We start from the raw sequence: 19,449 nt of genomic DNA, 5'->3' as shown, positions 1-19,449 counted from the left end.
CTCAAAAAGAAAATAGATGCAATGACTCATGTTACTAAAGGTACATTACTCATAATCAGAGTCATTTCCTAGACTGTTAAATCAGCAACTTTCATGAACACTGAATTAAATACATCTTAAGTGGTATTTCAGAATTACAGTTGGTTACATTTGGGCCTGCTGACCTTAATAAAACCACCTTAAGTATTTTCTTTTTAATTAAGGTAATGGTAAAGCTCTGAGGATGAGTATTGTTTTTCACTTCATTAATTTTATTGTTAACTTGCAGAAGAGATATTGAAACAGATTAGCAAAGCAACAAGACAGAGGGGACATTTCAGGTGGCCTGAACTATTCTGCAGTATTCATAGGTCCAGACTCCTAGTGCTAATCAAGCCCTGGGCACAGGAACCCCGTCTCCAAATTGTTCAGCATCACTGTTCCAAATATCGCCAATAGCTGATCTACCAGCACTCAGTCTGACAGCCACCAACCTGCCTGGTTCCCTGGCCTCCACACAACAGAGACATTATTTTTTAAAAAATGCAGAAAAGCCTTTTTTTTTTTTTTTTTTTTTTGGTAGAGGCAGATGGCTGTTCTGCAAGTTCCCTTTCTGTTTGGCTGTTAAGGAATTAGGAATTAACATTCATACAGATTAAAAAAAATATCTAAGGAGGCAGTTGTCTCTGAGAAAACAAGAATGCAGACTCTCCCACTCCAGTATATACAACGAAAAAATTTTGCAAGAGTCCAAACATAGTTATGCTTGTTTTTGTGTTGGCTTTCCTTGGTAAAAGTTGCTGGCCTAGAAACTACCTTCTGGAATGGGATGATAATTTTTCCACATTAAAAATTAGCATTGTGAACATAGGGGCATTTCATATAAGCCTTCCTTACCAATTTGGGTACTAATTACATGAATAGTAAGAATTTAATTTTTTTTTTCTTTTATAATTAGGGTCATCCATCCCAACCAAAACACACTGAAGATTCTTTGCTCTTCATAGCTGTTAGAGAAAAATGCTAACTAAGAGTAAAGCAAGTAAAAAAAATTCCCTTACATTCTCATTTTGCACATCACTCTTGCTCACAGGATTTATTAGTTTAAAGGAAAACTCTTGTTGAATCAACTCTTGAAAACACTGGTAGCACATGACTACTTTCCACTCAGTAGGTAAAGGGGGACAGCTGGAAGACTGTTTACTCCAGTAACAGCAAAACCACAAATCATCTGCTTTTGTGAAAGGAATCATGGTTTAATAAATGAGTTGCAGAGCTGCATGTCATAAGATCTTAATCCTACTCCTTATGCTGGAAGGGACTTGATACATGGCTTGCAAGAAGCATAATAGCATTTTTGCCCCACTATCTTTATATTTGATATCAGAACAATGTTATTTTTATTGAACAGTTATACACTGCTCAGAGATCCCAGAATGGGAGAAGTCCTGACAACTGCAAACTTCATCCAAGAAATTCTGACCTCTTACCAAAGCATTTGCAGATGTGTTTGCAGGCTGAACAGCTCCTGATAGTGGGGTAGCTTGTTTACGTGCTCAGTCCACACATTGTCTGCAGCTGTTCTCAAGGGACACATATAATCATCACATTTGTCGCGATGGCAATGGCAATAATGATACTGTATGCACTAACGAAAGGCATGTGCACATTTCACTTTCTGTCAGGCTTGGTGCTTGGGCAACACTGCTTGCCAGCTGCCCCTGTCCACAGCACAACCTGTAATTTAGTTAACAAAATGAGCCATTTCAGAGATCACTCATTATCCTGGCTGTCTTTATTCATTTACTGTTGCTGCCAGTGATAAATACAGCAGGCTTCACAAACAAGGTCTTTTTCAGTTGAAAAGGATATAAAATAAACAAAAAAAATTGATACTCCCATTCAGACCTTTTTGTCACAGTCGTGGAAGTTGTGCCACTTTTCACCTGTGAAGTTCAGCAGTAGTATCTTTGCTACACATTTTCACTCTCAATTTTTACATGTCCTAAGCCATCCCTTCCCTTCCAGCTCCCTTGATGCTTTTACAGGATTTAGTGTGGTATGAACAGAAATTCTCAGGTACGGTTTATGCTTTACAACCTTCCAATTTTCAGATCCAGGTGTATGCTATAAAAACAGTTATTTTCCTAGGTAAATGAACTTCGGGGCTCAGACATCATCACTGGCTGTAAAGAAACAATGTCTAATGCTACTGATGTTTCACCTCCCATTTATGTGATAGTTAAGGACTGAAGTCAAAACCTTTCACTGATTTAGTTTTTCCCTCTCTTGATGGAATAGGCGTATCAGAACAAAGCTCAGAGTTCAATAGTGCAGAATACAATACCAAGCACAAATCAGTTCACATCATGGTCTAAATCTTGAACTTCTCATGCAACTTCCCCCCAGTGTATATTTGACATCTAATGTTGCATCCTGTCTTAATTCAGTTTCCATTTTTTCCACTCCTATCAACCAAAGGGAACTTCTCTTTTAGAACTACAAGGATTTGGACATCACAAGGAAGAGGTAGAAAAGAAGCTGTGTTTTAGCCCTAAAATCTTTGGAGTACTGTCAGAAGAGCCCTAATTCATTTTCGAGTGCATACTTGAGTCTTTCATTGTCATTGCTGATGAGTGTGCACTCCTTGCACTGTGAAGGCAATCAGCTTAGGTTCTGAAGACTCTCCAGCTAGTTTTAAATATCTATAGTCCTAACCTCACTACACAGACTTTCCCCACTTGGCTTCTTGCTGAGAATCCCAACTTTGAAAGAAAACTGAACTACAATTCAAATAAAGATACTGTATTGCAACACAAAAAAGGCATGTTACCAGGCCTGGCTTTCCCTTATTCACGCAACAAGAGTAATCATGTGCTACCATCTAATGGGAGCAGCACACAGCTTACCCCATAAATAGTTGTGAAGAGCTGTGTTAATGAAAGCTGCAGAAATTGTTGATATAGATAATTCTCAGAATAAAATACCAATGGCAGTGTTCCTAAAAACTTATGTAAATACTTACTTATGTACTTTATTTTTAAAAGCAGAGTTGATTAACTAAGAAATTATTCAATTTTTCATAGATTATCTTACAGAGTACAGACAATACTAGAAGGTAACATATACTAACTTGTCTTCCCACCTCCTTTTTTTTTTTTTTTTTTTTTCCTGCAGGATATATACAATGTTTCTAAGAATAAGAGATATGCCTACCTTGTCAGCCAAAGTAAAAGAAGCAACTGTCATGCATTATTAATATATAAAAATATAAAACCAATATTAACTCTATGAGTAATCAAATGTGCCAGGATTTCTGCATTTATAAAGACACAGCAAAACACCACATAACAGAAAACAAATGTCAGCTAGAATTTCAAAAGGCTTTTTTAAAAAGCACTCTACTGAAAGACGCTATAAAAATTATAATAGGAGAAAAAGTTCTATAAAAAGTTAGAAATTGATAAAAAAAGACAGTAAACAGAATGTGGGGCTAAAATCGTTGGTTTTGTTTCAGAATATGGCAAATAAAACAATGGAGAAGTTTTGTTTAAGAAGCCCTGTCTCTCATAATTGTCAGTACTGTTGAAAAGAAGTAAATAACAAAGAAGCAAATCCACAGCTGGCATAAAATTATTTAAGTTATTTCTTAGTAGGAGCCCTATGAAAATGGTCTACACAATGACAAATTAAATTTATTGTTGACAGATGCAAAAAATGCATTCTGAAAACAACTAATAATCCATATCTACTGCTGAATTCCAAATTAACTGGAAGCACCAAGGAGAAAGGCCCTATGCACATTTCTCAGCCTCAGGCCTGAACGTGGGATATAATAATAGGAAAAAGATCCTAAATGAGAGAAAAACTCAGCTAGAAAATCTGAAAATACACTTGAATTTATTTTGGATAGAATGGCTTTTTTTGTTTTGTTTTGTTTTTGAAAATTCTTCTCTTTTGCTTCCTATTGTTAATATAAGCAAGTTTTTACATTAAATTTTGGCAGAGACTGACCAGAGATAGGACATTAGCAGATCATGGGATTAAAATAAATAAATAAATAAATAAATAAATAAATAAATAAATAATAATAAAAAAAGAAACACCAAAGAGAAAAACTAGGAAAAATATGTCCACAGGTATGTCTACATGTGAGGAGGCTGTAGCATCATCTACTCTGGAAATTTCAACACATCCAGATGGATCTTGGCTAGGTGAATCCTATTCTGAAGAATAATAATCATGCTCATGGTATTACAATGCAATCCAGTTTTGTCCCTGACAGTACTTTGTCAAGGTGTACAGACAAGGTACATATTCAATCATCTTTCATTTTGCATTTGATTTCAAAGGAGTCATTGCTCAGATTCGACTCATAGATTTTCCAGATTGTGACACATCTTTGATGGGTGGATGATTCACATCAAATGAACCAAAGCCATGCACAGGCTTATATCAGTGCTGGTATGATGCTCAAAGCACAGGGAAAATACGTTTCTTTCTCAGGGGATACTATTCACAGTAAGGCAAAAGACAGGCTTGCTTGGCTTTGTGGGCGATGCAAACAATGGAGACAGTATTCACATTGCATTAAGTGTTTTGTAACAACTTGTGAAGTAGGGAATGTGATCTGTCAGAGGAACGGATAGTGTAGGAGGAACAAATGATACTCTGAATTTTTCCCAGCATAAGCCTTGGATAAGCAAATGAAAGATATGAAGCAGTAAAAGCATCTGAGAAAAGGAGACTACAAAAAACGACTTCTCCAACTCGTGGAGCTCCCTACTGACACGATTTGACTAAAAAACCCAAACAGATGAACAGCAACAACAAAAACCAAAAGCAATCACCAGAACAAACAAACAAAAAACAACAGTAACAAAAAAAGAACTCCATACAAATAGGGCAGCACACTCACTTCAGGACGTGATCTGGTTTAAGCAGACACGGGGTTTCTCAGAACTAGGGTAGAAGAGAAAGCCCAAAGAATTTTCAGTTTTTTTCTTGTCTTGACCTGAACAAGCATTTGCAGTTATGCAATTGTAATGAATCTTGAAAGTTACTAGAACAGGATCATTACATTTTTAACTGCCCCTACTGGGATAAAAATAAGAGCAATATGCAGCAATCAGTAATGATCTCAACACTCAAAATGAAGCAATATTACTAACAGAATCAGTACTGAACCACAAAGACTCTCTTGTTCCTACACAATGTAAGAAGACAAAACTCAGATGTCAGAAAGAAAGAACATAAAGAAACAGAGGAAAGAGTGAGTTAGAAATAGCCTTCAGAACAGTAATCATTTTCACATTCTTATTAACAACCTAAGAGATTAAATAATGGCAAGGGGGAGAGGATTAGTAAGCAGACTAATTTTATTTCTGTATCTAGCTATATGCTGGATATACAACTGAGATCTGTTTAGAAAGATTGTGTTTTGGATGTCAACTACCAAATCCACGTCCCTGTCAGAAGAATGCACCTTTTGCATGGTTTAAACTCAAGAAGATCTGATGACCTGGAGAAATTATGACATGAAGAAATAGGCTTGAAAGTAAGTATGACTGTGAATGAGTTTAGGAGTAAGAAATAGGATGTTTGACAAATCTCTATATCAAAAAGGGAAGATAGGCACTACTACCTTGTCTTTTCTCCCCCTGCCTCTACGTCTTCATCAAAATAACTCCTTATTAATGTACCAGAAGACATTTCACACTTACTCCTTAAGATCAACCTGACAACTTGCCAGCTGTTTCTGTATTATTCTCCCACAACAGTATGAGTAATCCAAGTAATGTTCTCACACTCTGCCAGCAGAATGGTTACCTGCTGTTCATTCCTCTAGTCTGCTCCATGAGCACAAAGTACCATCTCTTATGTTCCACATAAGATATGCAAGGCATAAGTTTGATATCATATAAGCACAGTTTTTACAGGATTTAGTGTGGTATTCATTATAGAAGTTCTCATGCCAGGGAAACAGACTCCCTACTTCTTATTTCCAGTATCCACGCCCCAAACATATGATGGTCATTTCTCAGTGTTATTACAATACCACAGCCCGAAGAAGAAATTTGTGGGTCAATATATATTTCCACTGTCTTCTTGAACAGTAGAATGGAATTACTAAGCAATGAATAAGAGATAAATGTAGTCAGCTTGGGGAAATGTGCTCATCTCTTGGAGTGGATCCAGGGGATAGCCATGGAGATGATCAGAGGGCTAGAGCACCTCTCTTATAAGGAAAGGCCGAGGGAGCTGGGCTCAATTAGCTTGGAGAAGGCTCCAGGGAGACCTCATTGTGGCCTTCCAGTACCGGAGGGGAGCTTACAAGCAGGAGGGGAGAGCACTTTTTGCACAATCTTAAAATAATAGGAATGATTTTAAGCTAAAACAGAAGAGATCAAATTAGATGTTAGGAAGAGATTTTTCACTCAGAGGGTGGTGAGGCACCGGCATGAGCTGCCCAGAGAAGCTGTTGATGTCCCATCCCTGGAAGCGTTCAAGATTGGATATGGCCCTGAACAGCTTGATTGAGAGTGCAGCATCCCTGCACATTGCAGTTGGAACTAAATGATCTTTAAAGTCCCTTCCAACATAAGCCATTCTATGATACCATGATCTCTTATAAGCACATATTGGTGTTCAAGAGTGAAAGACAAGTGCAAAGGACATCAAAGGCCTGTTGTTCTTCTACTTTCAGAAAATAAAACTTTTAGAAAAAATACACTAAGAAAGACACTTCCTAGGACATGAGCCAATCCTTGTAGATATCAGTAACTTATCTTGGTTTGCATCGCATCATCTAAAGTCTCAAAGTCTGAAGAAAGTACATTTGGTATTCAAAATCAATACCTGGAAGGACACTTGAAAAACAATGACATATACCCCAAATTCTCTGGTGTAGGCTTGTAGGCTAACACTTGCTATGTCCCCTTATATCAGCTAGATGAAAGTTAAGAGACCAGAATGCATGCAGTCTCATTCCATAAGATATTTATTATCTTTTTTTCCCCTCTCTCTTTAAAGAAAAAAAATATATCTTTTTTCCCATTGTTTGCATCATTTACTATTTCCTGAGTAATTGTGTCTATACAGGTAACAAGCCTGCGGGATTTGTTTGCCCACAAACACGTCCTAAATTGGAGAGCCAGACTTCCAGTGTGTTTGCCAGTGTCATACAACTGGTCTTTTCTGAAATGCTACAAAACAGAAAGAGAAAAAAGTAAAGGCAGTGTTTGCCAAATGGCATCTTCTGTCACACGCACACACTGATCTGGATAGTCGCTTGGGTGCAGCATAAAAAGCTATTAGCATCAGAACAAAAACAGGCATCCAATTTCCCCACCCACCCAGATGGAAGAAAATAAAGCACCTCACCAGTAATGGTTTTCAGAGAGAAAGGAATACAAAACAGGAAACAAAACAGGATAGACTTCAACAGCATCCATTTTTTAGTGTGTATTTTTGTCCTCTCACACTTTTAGTGTCTAATCCATAAAAGAATCTAAATCTCATATAAAAAAACCACCTCTGTTCCTGGATGCACTTTAAAGGCAAAGCAATATGAACAGAGGAAAGCACTGTAGCTAATAAAAAAGGACTTTCCTCTCTCATTCTTTGTAAGTACATAATATCTAGCATACCCAATAAATGGAGATAGATAATAGAAAAGAAGGAAGGCTCAGGATTGAAAATGCATTGCATAGGCTTCCTCAAGCTCCTTTGAAGCTTTTGACTATCTCTCTGGAGCTACCTTGAAATAAGGTGATAATGTCAACACTAATGATACTGATAACACTAACAGTAATAGTTTAACTTATGGCAAAACAAGAAGAGACCATCAAAAAAGTGGCCCTACTGCTTTCGGTGATAGAACAGCAGTTGTAGCATAAAGGAAGTAATATACAAGCAAGCAACACAATGGAATGCAAGAAGGGTAACGTTTAGTTTATCTTAAAACATGGCTTTATTAGCAGCAGATCAGATAATGAAAGAATACTGGTGGAAGAAGAAAGGAAATACAGACTGAGACGAAGGCTCAAGAGAAGAAGAAAGTAGAAGTAGAAAAGAGATGGATTAAACTACCCAACAACAGAGATGGTAGACAATCCAGTTTTTGTGTTCTCTTTATTCTTTCTTTTGAAGAAAACAGAATAACGTACTGTAATACTCCACAGTGTTGTGGAATAATGTACTGGACCTCCAACAAAGTCCAAAATACAGTATAGTTTCTACTATTATTACTGTTTAGTAAATCTTCCTGTTCTACAAACACACCCAAAAGCCCCAAAACCAACACAAAGCATTCTGAAACCAGGACATAGAAAACTGGCCATCAGTTAAATGAAGGCACAGATGAAATTTGCAATAAAAATTGAAGCAATTTTGGGCTTGGGAATTAATTTGCTACCATGAAGTCAGTTCTCTCTAAAAAATACTGGAAAGATGCTATAATGGGAAATAGAGGTTTCAATTTCAGGTGCCAAGTGATTACAGCTTAGTCTGAACTACACTAAGGAATCATGGCTAGCGCATCTTCTGCTGTGAAAAACATGCACAGGTATTGAAAGAACATAAGCAGTTAGAATGTCAGTTCTACCATCTGTCTTAAATGGATCATTTTCAACAAGATGTTTCCATTCAACACCATTTTAAAACCATATATATATATATATATTTGTCAACTCTGAAACCAAGAGAAGGGTTTTTGGGTATCCAGTTTTAATAGATTTGAGTGCTGGTTTCAGGATCCTGGTAGCTTCAAGTTGCTACCACACCTGGAAATATCCTTTCTTCAGCTCCTTTCCAACTTACCATACCTTGTTGGAGAAAACAATATTGCAGCCAAAACCAAATTTCACACCCAATGTTTGTAAAACAATTTAAAATGAGACCCATACATATATTATTGCTATCAAGACTTGCCGTAGGAAAGTTCCAGTCAGCATTTTATACAAAAAAAAGAGTAGTTGAGAGAGGAGAAATATAGTTGAAGACAATGCTAATAACAACCAAAAAAATGGCTGACATTTACGCATTTCCAAAAGCTTGTTTAACCTGAGTAGATAGGTTGTTAAACAAACTCCTTTCACAGAGCTATAATCTGCAGGCATCAGATGAGAACTGAGCCAAATTTTAATGATATATTTCTTAGAATGTATCTGTTCCTCTCAGGAACTCATTTTGATTTCAAACCACTGTCCCAAAGATTTATCTTTGATAAGACACAGCTGCTGGTTTCAACAAACTCTGTGGTCATATTGCACTTTTATGTCACCTATTTTTAGCAGAGATTAGATTCTCCATACTTTTAACCAAGTGTGAATATTTGAACTGAGCAAAGTTTCTCTCGTTACCTTCCTGAAAAGGGTAACTGAAAGAAACAAGAACATACTGCAAGCATGGAGATGACATCTGACTGATGCCAAGACTATTAAACTATGGAGATTGCTGTCAAATGCAAATACAACCCACTTTCAAGGAAACCATTAATATGGACACTAAATTATCCAACTCCTTATATGGTGCCAGAAAACATAAAAAAAATTCTCACTGTGTGTAGGAGTAAATACTGTATGGGAGATGCAATAAGCACCAGAATCTCACATGGTGAATTGTAAATACCACATCCACAATATGTAAGCATGACTCACTAATCTATCTGGACAGATGTACTGCACTGTTACTGAAATGAGATGGAACATTATAGTTCCTTAAAAGCAAATAGTGATGTCAAACATAAATTTAAATCAGGAAAAACTTACTTGTTTTACCTAAGACTTGCAGAAATTAATTATAGCATAATCTAAAACATATGTCAAGCAAATACATTAGTCAGTGCTCTTGGTTTCCTAGCAATTCAGATTAGTGCTCTACTCTAAGCCTCCTTGATACACAGTGCATCTGCATCTTGATCTAGTAGAGGGGGCATCCAATCTTTTGACTTGCCTGAGTCACAATGAGTGAAGAGGAATTGGTTTGGGCTACATATAAAATATATAATATGGTTAATGTATAGAGGTAAGAAAACATCTTTAGTTTTTCTTTTTTTTTTTTTTTATTAAAACAAAAAAGAGGGCAACAAAAGCATAAAACTAGTGAGATAGTTGACGTTGCTAAAATCACATAATAATTTTAAACATTTACAATCTTCTGGGGCTGCATTATTAGCTATCCAAAGTTGCACGTGGTCCAGATGCTGCAGGTTGGACAAGTATGATTTAGGAATTGCTCATATAAGCACAAAATAAACTACCACTAGGTTTTGAGAAGTACCAAGATCACAAGCAGGTGCACAACATCCGCAGTTGCATGTATCCTTCAATGAAATACAGAAGAGATCTATGAAATAATGAAACATATCAGTAGTGTGTCACTCTGAACTGCCAATTATCTACTACATTACCAGAACTTCTTTGCACAGAAAATGGGATTTCTCTACTTTAGCCACTTAGAAAACAAGACATCTACTCAAAGTTAGTTTCCTAGGATCTTTCTATACTCAACAGTGATTAGTAAAAATTTCAGAGTACCCTTTAATCTTGATGGCATGATCTGCTCAATAAAACTGTCTATTCTTCTTTACTTGCTATAAACAGAACCCAGGAAACAGTAGGCTTAAAGTGTCTCAGACAGGTCAGATAAATAATGTGAATTTCACTTTACGACCAAATTATTTTACTTTCTACAGCTTTTTCCTATTATTTTAATCCTTGCACTTTGTACCAAAATGTTACAATTCAATAGGTCTTTAGCTTACTATTTTCAAAGAAAGATGAGATCTCATCATTGCATTTATGTGCCAGAAGTGATGATGTAGAGATGAATGATGCCAAGCTCTTTTCAATGGTGTTCAGTGCCAGCACAAGAGATAATGGGCACAAACTGGAACACAGGAGGTTGTCTAAACATCAGGAAGCACTTTATCACAGTCTGCAATGGATCACAATGGAGGCTGTGGAGTCTCCCCTTTGGAGACCTTAAGCCACTTGGACATGGGCCTAGGCACCGTTCTCTGGGTGTCCCTGCTAAAGCAGAAGATGGACCAGATGGATCAAGAGGTTTCTACCACCCTCAGCCATGCTGCGAGTTTTGTGATCTCTCAATATCCCAACTCCTGCCATCCTTTGTTATCCAATAACATTGCTTATTTACCTCAAGTGGCATCAGTTACATGTTCTCAAGATATTTTAATTTACTTCATCTGCCCCTATTTTTTGGTAATCATCCAAAATAAGTAAATACTTAAAAAAATATATGTGTATGTAAATGATTGTCAAAATGAAGATCCAAATAAATGTGTCAGGGGCTACGAACTACCTCAGTGAAAGAGAAGCATTTATAGTAAGAGAAGTAGTTAACATATAGGTGTTGTCACTGAATCTGCCACAGCCTAGTTTTATCCTAGGAAACAAGTCTTTGATTCTATTGTGCACTAGCTCCACCCTACATAAACAGGCATTACAGCACTCACCTACCTTGGTATACTCTAAAAACAAAGAGAAAAAGATAATAAAATTGTGCAGTATTGTTACTGGGCTATTTTTATATGATCATGTTTTTAAATCCTGATTTTACATATACCATGTTCTCAATATATTTCAGTGCAGCCAACATCAAATTCCAAATAAAAATAGTGAATCTCTCATGAATCATTTTGGCAAAATCTTCCTAGAAGTGACTTTGAAAGGCAAGATAATTTTTGATAAGCTTTATCTTTTCCTGACTTTGAAAAGAGCACCATTACACACTTTACATTCCTCCCTCACTTGTAAATGGAAACATACTTAAAGCTAACATCCTATCACTTGCAGTTTGAAACTTCAAAACTCACCTTCCTAATATGTGCTTCTAATTAAATTTCAGTCCCTAACCACAGCTGCTGAGATTCATGCATTCCCTGTTAGGTTCAGTGTTAATTAATGAGGGCTCTTTAAATTCTCTGAGCTGAGGTGGGAGGGAAACAGGGTGTATGCAAAACACTAGGATTTCTCAGTTTGTTGTGGTGTGTTGTGATGCCCCTTTGGGAGGGGGCTCAATTACAGCATGCATTCAAAATAGAATGAAAAAGGAGGTGGAGAACTGGGAACAAAAACCCACACAGTGTATTATTCATACGCAAATATACAATTATGCAGTCTCATGAATTAGGGAACTGCACTTTTAAAGAAAGACAGAACTGTGTCAGATATTTGTTTTGTGGTATATTGGTATGATACTCTCTTCTTTCAAAGAAAATTAGAGAAAAAGTGGGATGCAGTCAACAGGATCCAGAGGTGTCCATGAAATCCAGGGCCAACTTCTGATGGGTTCAATCTGAAGTATTAAAAAATTTCATGAAATATTGACTCCTAGAATCCCTCTTAAGATTGGAAATCTAGGCTGAAAATGAGAGGGCCCAGCATCTCTGCAGATAAGGAATTTCAAGGAATTTCCTTGAGTTTGTGATCATCAGGCTAAATTAGCAAAGCAGTTATTTCTGGCCCTCCTACACGAGTTCATAAACAATCACTGTTTCTAATAGGTATGTGTTACACGCTACTTGATACAATGAGATACCATGACTACTCTGTCATCAGTTAAGAGGCTGCCAGTCAGAACATGGCTACAGCTCTCAGTTTGTCCAAAATACTGATCTCAAGATGCTATAATTGGTTGCAGATAAGGATGAACATTTGAGCTTTGTCATTTGTGCTTCAGTGGCTTGGTTTTTTGGGGGTATTTTTTTTCCCCTCACTGCAATATCTCCTTTAAAGCATCTCTCCTCCTGAGTGTTATAAGCAGTGCAGAAAAAAACAGCAATTATAGTAGTGCAGCATTACGAACTGAAAATAAGTACCTCACAGCCAAATGAAACATCAGAAGAGATGTTAAGAAGAACAGAATGCAAATTCAGGAGGAAGAATTGGGCCTAGATCTTCACAGTGGCACCTCTTACAAAATATTCTTTGGGATACTTAACAGCCCTGAATAGTCGTAACCTCAGACTTTGTTTTACTCTAAGACTGTCACTACAGTACCTGAAAAACTACAGACCCAGAGGTACACTGCTCGCAGCTGGGATGGAATCACATCATTCCCTCACTTTCACACCAAAGCTTGCCTTCTTCTGAATCAATCTAATGTTTGATCTGCCAAGCACTTGAACTAATGGTGAATAGACAACTAGATTTTTTTTTCGTATTAGTAGATAAACTGGATACACTTGACTATTTCTTCTTAATGACTATGATAATCTGAGAGTGACTTTTTCAAGTCAAGATGGCTCTGCCTCTGAGCTACGTACTCCATTTGCTCAGGGCAAATTGCAGCTGCACACCACATTTAGAAAAAAAAAAAGACAAGCAGTCTGAAAACAAAGCCTGTTGTCTTGTCATAGTCCAAGCAAAATTTATTCCCTGTCTAGATCTAGCCCTGAGCCAACCTCAGGAGGAGCACTCAACAAACTTCTTCAAAATTTCCCCTAGACAAAGGTGATTGCTCTATAAATATCTCACAACAATTGATTTTTCTTACTGTAGAGCTTCTTTCAGCCTACAGGTTCTCAGCTCTGATTAATATCTTTTGGATTTGAACACATAGGACTTGACTGATAAATCCAGAAACTGTAAACATACTGCCACTAGAGCCTTTTTACTGTTAGTAAAGTACAATTCAGATCTGTAATCTCACTTGCTAGATTTGTCAAGAATTTGGTTGCATTCTGATTTTAACCTGCAATATAGGCTGTGCTATGAGATAAGACTGCTCTTCTCCAAAATCTCTAAATCCTTAGATGCCATTTGTAACAAATTGTAATATGGATCCATTCTTCTATGTGCCTCTTTGTCCTTCTTGTCTTATAACTGGTACAGATCCACTGCCTTTCTAGCATTTGTTCATTAGTTTCTGAAAAGGTAATTGTTTAACACATCCACCTATTTCAGAGCTACAAGGATTCTGGAAAGATGAAAAGACTAAGTAGAAAGTAAACTAGGTTAAAAACACACATAAAAGAAAACCTGCATGCTTCCTCTTCATGCCACTGATTCTCTGAAATACTCTAAATTTTAAGCAGTATGGATGACATATTGTGAATAAAATTACTTGCTCAACCTAGGCTAGTTTTGTTTTTCTACACAAATGCAAAAGTTTTGCTGTTTACAGCATGCAGGAAGAAGTTTTCTCAAACAAATGTGAGAGCATACAAGACTATGATGGAAGCAGCATAACCTTATAACATTCACACTGTATAAAATCAAAGAATGGTTTGGGTTGGAAGGGACCTTAAAGATCACGTAGTTCCAACCTCCCTGCTACAGGCAGGGACATCTTCCTCTAGACCAGGTTGCTCAAAGCCCCATCCAGCCTAGCCTTGAATGCTTCCAGGGAGAGGGACCAACAACCTCATTGGGCAACCCATTCCAGTGTGAGTAAAGACAGTAAGGATAGTAAAGATTTTCTTCCTAGTATCTAGTCAAATCTATCCTCTTCCAGTTTAAAATAGTTTTCTCTCATCCTGTCACTACATACCCTTATAAAAAAGTCCCTCCCCAGCTTTCCTGTAGGCCCAGTACTACAGTGCTTACTTATTCCAGAAAATTATGCAACAGATTTGAGGTTTATGGTAAAAGGCCAAAATCTGTGGCTAGAGGTGAAAAAAGTTGTTCTACCACAAACTGCCAAGTACTCATTCTGTCACTTCCTTTAGGACCATTAATATAGCTTTTCACAATGCTAGCATTTATTTCAAATGAACTGAAAACCCATTTAAAATAAACCGTAGCACCCACAGGCCTGAGAATATAATACTGCATTCCACTGTGCTTTTCCACAGCACTCAGCAGCAAGCCACAAGTCTCTTCTATCTTAAAAGAGCCTTCCCCTATCATCCCACATCCCTTTGGTGTCACACAGCTTTTTTTCACATGAAGGGAAGGTAGCATCAACTCTGTTAGATTTCTTCTGAGGCAATGAAAGCTGCCAAAAAAAAGACAAAACCTCAGAAAAGACACCCCCCCCCCCCCCCCCAGCAAATGTCCTATTATCCCCCAAGAAAAGACAACAAAAAACTGCAACTTTTTATGTAATACAATTATTTCTATCTTTAAAGCCATATTAGAGTATCCTGTGTCACTGTCCACAAAAGTGGCCATGACATTTCCAGGACATGAGACTGTTCTCTATTCTTCCCTATTCTTCCCTGGGGATGTGTCCATCTTGCCTTACATGATGAAACGATCAGTGCAATTTTAGAGAGAGAAAAAAACATCTCTGATTAAAGAGGTCTCTAGAAAAGCCTGGAAAGTGATCTAACACTTGTTTGAGGACAATTGTTGAAAAGAAAGTTCTTAAAATATTCTCCATAATGAAGACAACTAACTGTGTGCCTGAAAAACTGAAAGAGCAAATACAACGTGTAAAAAAAATTAAAGCCTTGGTCTCCTCACAAAAAATGCCAAAAGATAATGGAGTTTATTTTTTTGGAATTTTTATATTTGAAGAAATTATTGCAGAAATAATACAAAGACTACCAATGGAACAGTACAGTTGATTTTCCACTCCAAATAGTTCATGCCACTTCCCTATTCAGATTTAAGATTCATACTTTAAAGGTCCTTTCTGAGAAGTGTGATTAGGTTTCAACAAATAAAACACTGCTTCCTAGAGCTCAAAATGAACATGGCCAGGCAATGCGACCATCTACAAACACATTAAAAGCAGAAGGCTAAAGTTTTTTCACCTTCAGTTTTAATGATATGTTGATGGCATACAGAATCAAGTGGAATTATGGCTTCATCCCATTACTATTATTTTTTTCCCCATTAGAATATAATGATTTCTAGTTTTATGAAACCAATACTTTAAGAACACTAAACAAGTACACATCAGAGATGTAATGGATGATACCTACTTTACTAATACATTTTTTCTTCCATAATCAGTATCTCATGAAGATAATAATACTCCACTTTCAGCAAAATACCCTTTTTGAACTGAATGACCACATATCTTAAACAAAAAGGGCATTGAAGACTGCAACACTTTCTCTGCAATTGTTGACAATAGTACAGCCATTTTTTTCCCTACAAGATACCAGTTACCAAAACACTGATCCATAAACATTGCAAATCATTTACATCTCACTTCTCAGTAACTTAGAAAGAAATATACATACATAAAGCATACATATCGTGCATGCAACAGATACATATTTTTCTTTACGTAGACATTCAGCAACATTTTAGTCCATGCATACAAACTTCAATAGATTGAAAAGCGTTTTACGTTCTGACCTCAGCTCTTTCTCCTAGGTTTCCATAATTTCAAGCAAGTCAAATTTCAATATCTTCTCACCTACTAGTCAGGCTCCTAAAATCTATGTACAGACAGCCAAAAAAATAAATGCCTTTCAGAGTCTTAGTTGGGAGCAAAATTAATCAAGGCAATATCAAGTTTTTGGCTGAAATTTATGTTCATTTATTCATCTCTTTTTTCCACTTCTCTTCCGTTACAAGTCTGTCTTGTCTGTCTCCACTGACTCTACTAAAAGCTATGTAAATCTTGCCATCACTTTATCCCTCAACACACTACAAATCAGACCATTGGTCAACAAAGCAAATCTTTTAAAAAACTAGTTGTTTGAGTAATAAGACAGGAAAAACTTTTAGAACAATTTCCCCTTCAGCTACTCATAGTGTCTTCCATGTAGAGCAAAAGTTTACGCTGTGAAATGAAGTTTTATCACTTGCTTTCATAACCTGTCAGTGAACTTACTCAGTGATATCTGAAAAGGATACATTTTGCTTCTAAAGTTCTTTTTGTCAGTTGAAGAATGCTTTTTACATTCTTCAGAACACAGCTAGCTGAAATAACTACATGAGGGCTGCTCTGAAAGTAATGCCTCCTATTTCATTATGTTGGCCTACCATATCAAAGTTAGATGTTGGCATTATGGCAGCAGAGACTGAACCTTCCACCCAGTATTTCATTACATTTTGTTGCTATGAAACATATGGCAGCAGAAGAGCATCCTGACAAAATGGTGTCTGACCTGGAAGTGCATATGAAGCAAATAGTTCTTCCATGTAGAAAAAAATGGCACCTACTGACATTCATTGATGCTTGCTGAATGTTTATGGAGACCAAACTGTGCATATAAGCACAGGGAGGTGGTGGGTGATGTGCTTCAGCAGAAGCAATAGAAATGTGAAAGACAAACCATGCCTGACAGCCATGCAGCTGACACATCATGGAATGAAGAGAATCTCAATCTCATCCATGTGATCTGGAAAATTACAACCAGGGCACTGTGTACGGAGCTGAATTCCTGCCCCAATGCATTGGAAACAATGGAGGCAACATTGGAATATCACAAAGCTTATGCCAGGTGTGTCCCACAAGTCATCACATAGGAATATGCATGTTTGTCAGGACCTACAGAACCAACATGAGGTTGAAGGTGACAGTTCCCTGAACTGCATCATAACTGGTGATGAGGCATGCTGTCGTCACTATGAGCCAGATTCAAAACAGTCCATAATGTGGTGACATGAATTCCCCATCGAAGAAAACATACAAGATGCAGTCCTCGGTGCATTAAAAAAATGTGCACCATCTTTAGGGATAGGAAAGAGGTATTCCTTCTGGATTTCCTGGTACCCGGATAAATTATTAACTCTAATCACTAAATAGCAATGCTAACTAAGCTGAAAGCTCAAATATACAGAGTCAGGCTAGAGAAAACAATCTTTTTCTTGCAAAATGGTAACAAAAGGTCCCATACCAGTTGCAAGACTCACAGAGCACACTGCCAGTCTTGGCTGGACTGTTCTACCACACACACTGTACAGTCCAGATTCGGTGCTTTCTGACTTCCATTTGTTCAAGTTGATGAGAGATGGACTGCACAGGCAACATTCTCCTAGCAACAATGTAGTCATAACTGTGATAGAGTGGGTCATCTTTGCTGGTGTAGATTTTTATAAGCGCGGCACACAGGTTCTTGCTCATTGCTGGGAAAAATGTATAGCCAAAGATGGTGACTGCTGAAAAATAGCGCACTGTAGTTGATAATTTGTTCTATTAAATAACATTATTATGCTATTTGTTGTAGTTTCCATGGAAATAAATAAGATACATTACTTTCAGAGTGACCTACTTATGTCTCTCTTGGATTTCTGGAGATCTCTTCACAAGCCAGTTGATCTTTTTAAATGGGTTGAAGGCACAAACACAGGATTATCTCAAGTAAATTTCTCTTCTATTTAACTGGATTTTTTTTTTTTTTTTTTTTTAATGGCATGCAGCAGTCATCTTGTGTCTATAACAGCTAACTGCCTTTCAATGCATCAAATCTTTATGATCTTTGGTCTTGTAGATATATAGTTTGCCCAGCCTCTTGATCTTTGTCAGTGTTACCTGGTCCATTTTAATTTCTAACAGTTCAACATTTATAGGTTTCATTATCTCTGTTTTTTCATAGTGTTTTCCATGTCTGTTGAATTTCATTTAGAAGCATTGTCTACTCTAGGCAGTCATGCTCTCTGCCGACAGATGCAGGTTTCTATCACCTGGGATACTGGGAGCCTTAATTCATGGAAAACGTATTTCAGGAATTAGTGATGTTGACCAGGAGTTATCTGCTCTACAGGGCATAGTACCTAGGGCTTGAGAAGCTCACACATTAGCATGAATATCTGCTGCATAGGAATCTGTTAGAGAGCCCTGTGCTGCCTGTTGGTGGATGTTATGACAGAAATAACTTTCCAGACTGTCAGAAAATACATGTATTGCTGAGCAGAGAAGGACCACTCCCTTCAACCCACTGTTAACTCTCCTTCTAAAGCAGGCCATTATGCCATTGACCTTCTTTGCCAGTTATATGGCTGGCTTGGGTTCAACTTGCTGTTTACAAGGATCGACATCCTCCGGCTCTTTTCTGCTACACTGCTCTCCATCCAGACAATCCCTAATCAGTAGAGGTGGCATTGGGGTTATTCCTCCCCAGGCACAGAACTCTGTAGTCCTTTTCGCTGAACTTCATGAGGAACTGTGGACCCACTTCTACAGCCTGTTTAGGTCCCTCCTGATATATCAGTATAGCTACCCGATGTGTCAGATATGCCTCCCAATTTTGTATCATCTGCAAACTTCCTGAGCACGCATACTGGCTTATCATGCAGACCATTACTAAACTTGTTAAACATTACAAACCACAACAGACTTCAAAAAGGCACATGTGTACACCCAGCACACATACAAGACAAACTATCGAGGCACACAAACAAAAACACTAGAACTTTTATATTTTATCTAAGAAAAATAAGAAATATATCTATACTAACATTTGATATGCAGATGGACAGTTGCACCTATTCAATTGGTTTGTGAGTCAAAGGGTCACATACCACATATGGCTTATGAAGTGACCTTAGGATAAGCAGCATGGAGCAGGTCACTGTGGCACCCTCACTAATTCATTCA

At 37.4% G+C, this 19,449-nt stretch overlaps 1 protein-coding gene across 8 annotated transcripts in view; it reads right to left on the bottom strand.

Annotated features, from left to right (window-relative positions):
• The window catches only part of NRXN3 (neurexin 3), a 938,203-nt gene that overhangs the window by 144,394 nt on the left and 774,360 nt on the right, over positions 1 to 19,449 (bottom strand). The gene's annotated exons all lie outside the window — the stretch shown is intronic.

This window comes from Phasianus colchicus, chromosome 5, assembly GCF_987193195.1.
Source record: "Phasianus colchicus chromosome 5, bPhaCol1.hap1.1, whole genome shotgun sequence".
NCBI classification, from domain to species: Eukaryota; Metazoa; Chordata; class Aves; order Galliformes; family Phasianidae; genus Phasianus; species Phasianus colchicus.
Note: the sequence above shows the minus strand (reverse complement) of the source record. Positions and strands in the feature narration are given on the sequence as shown.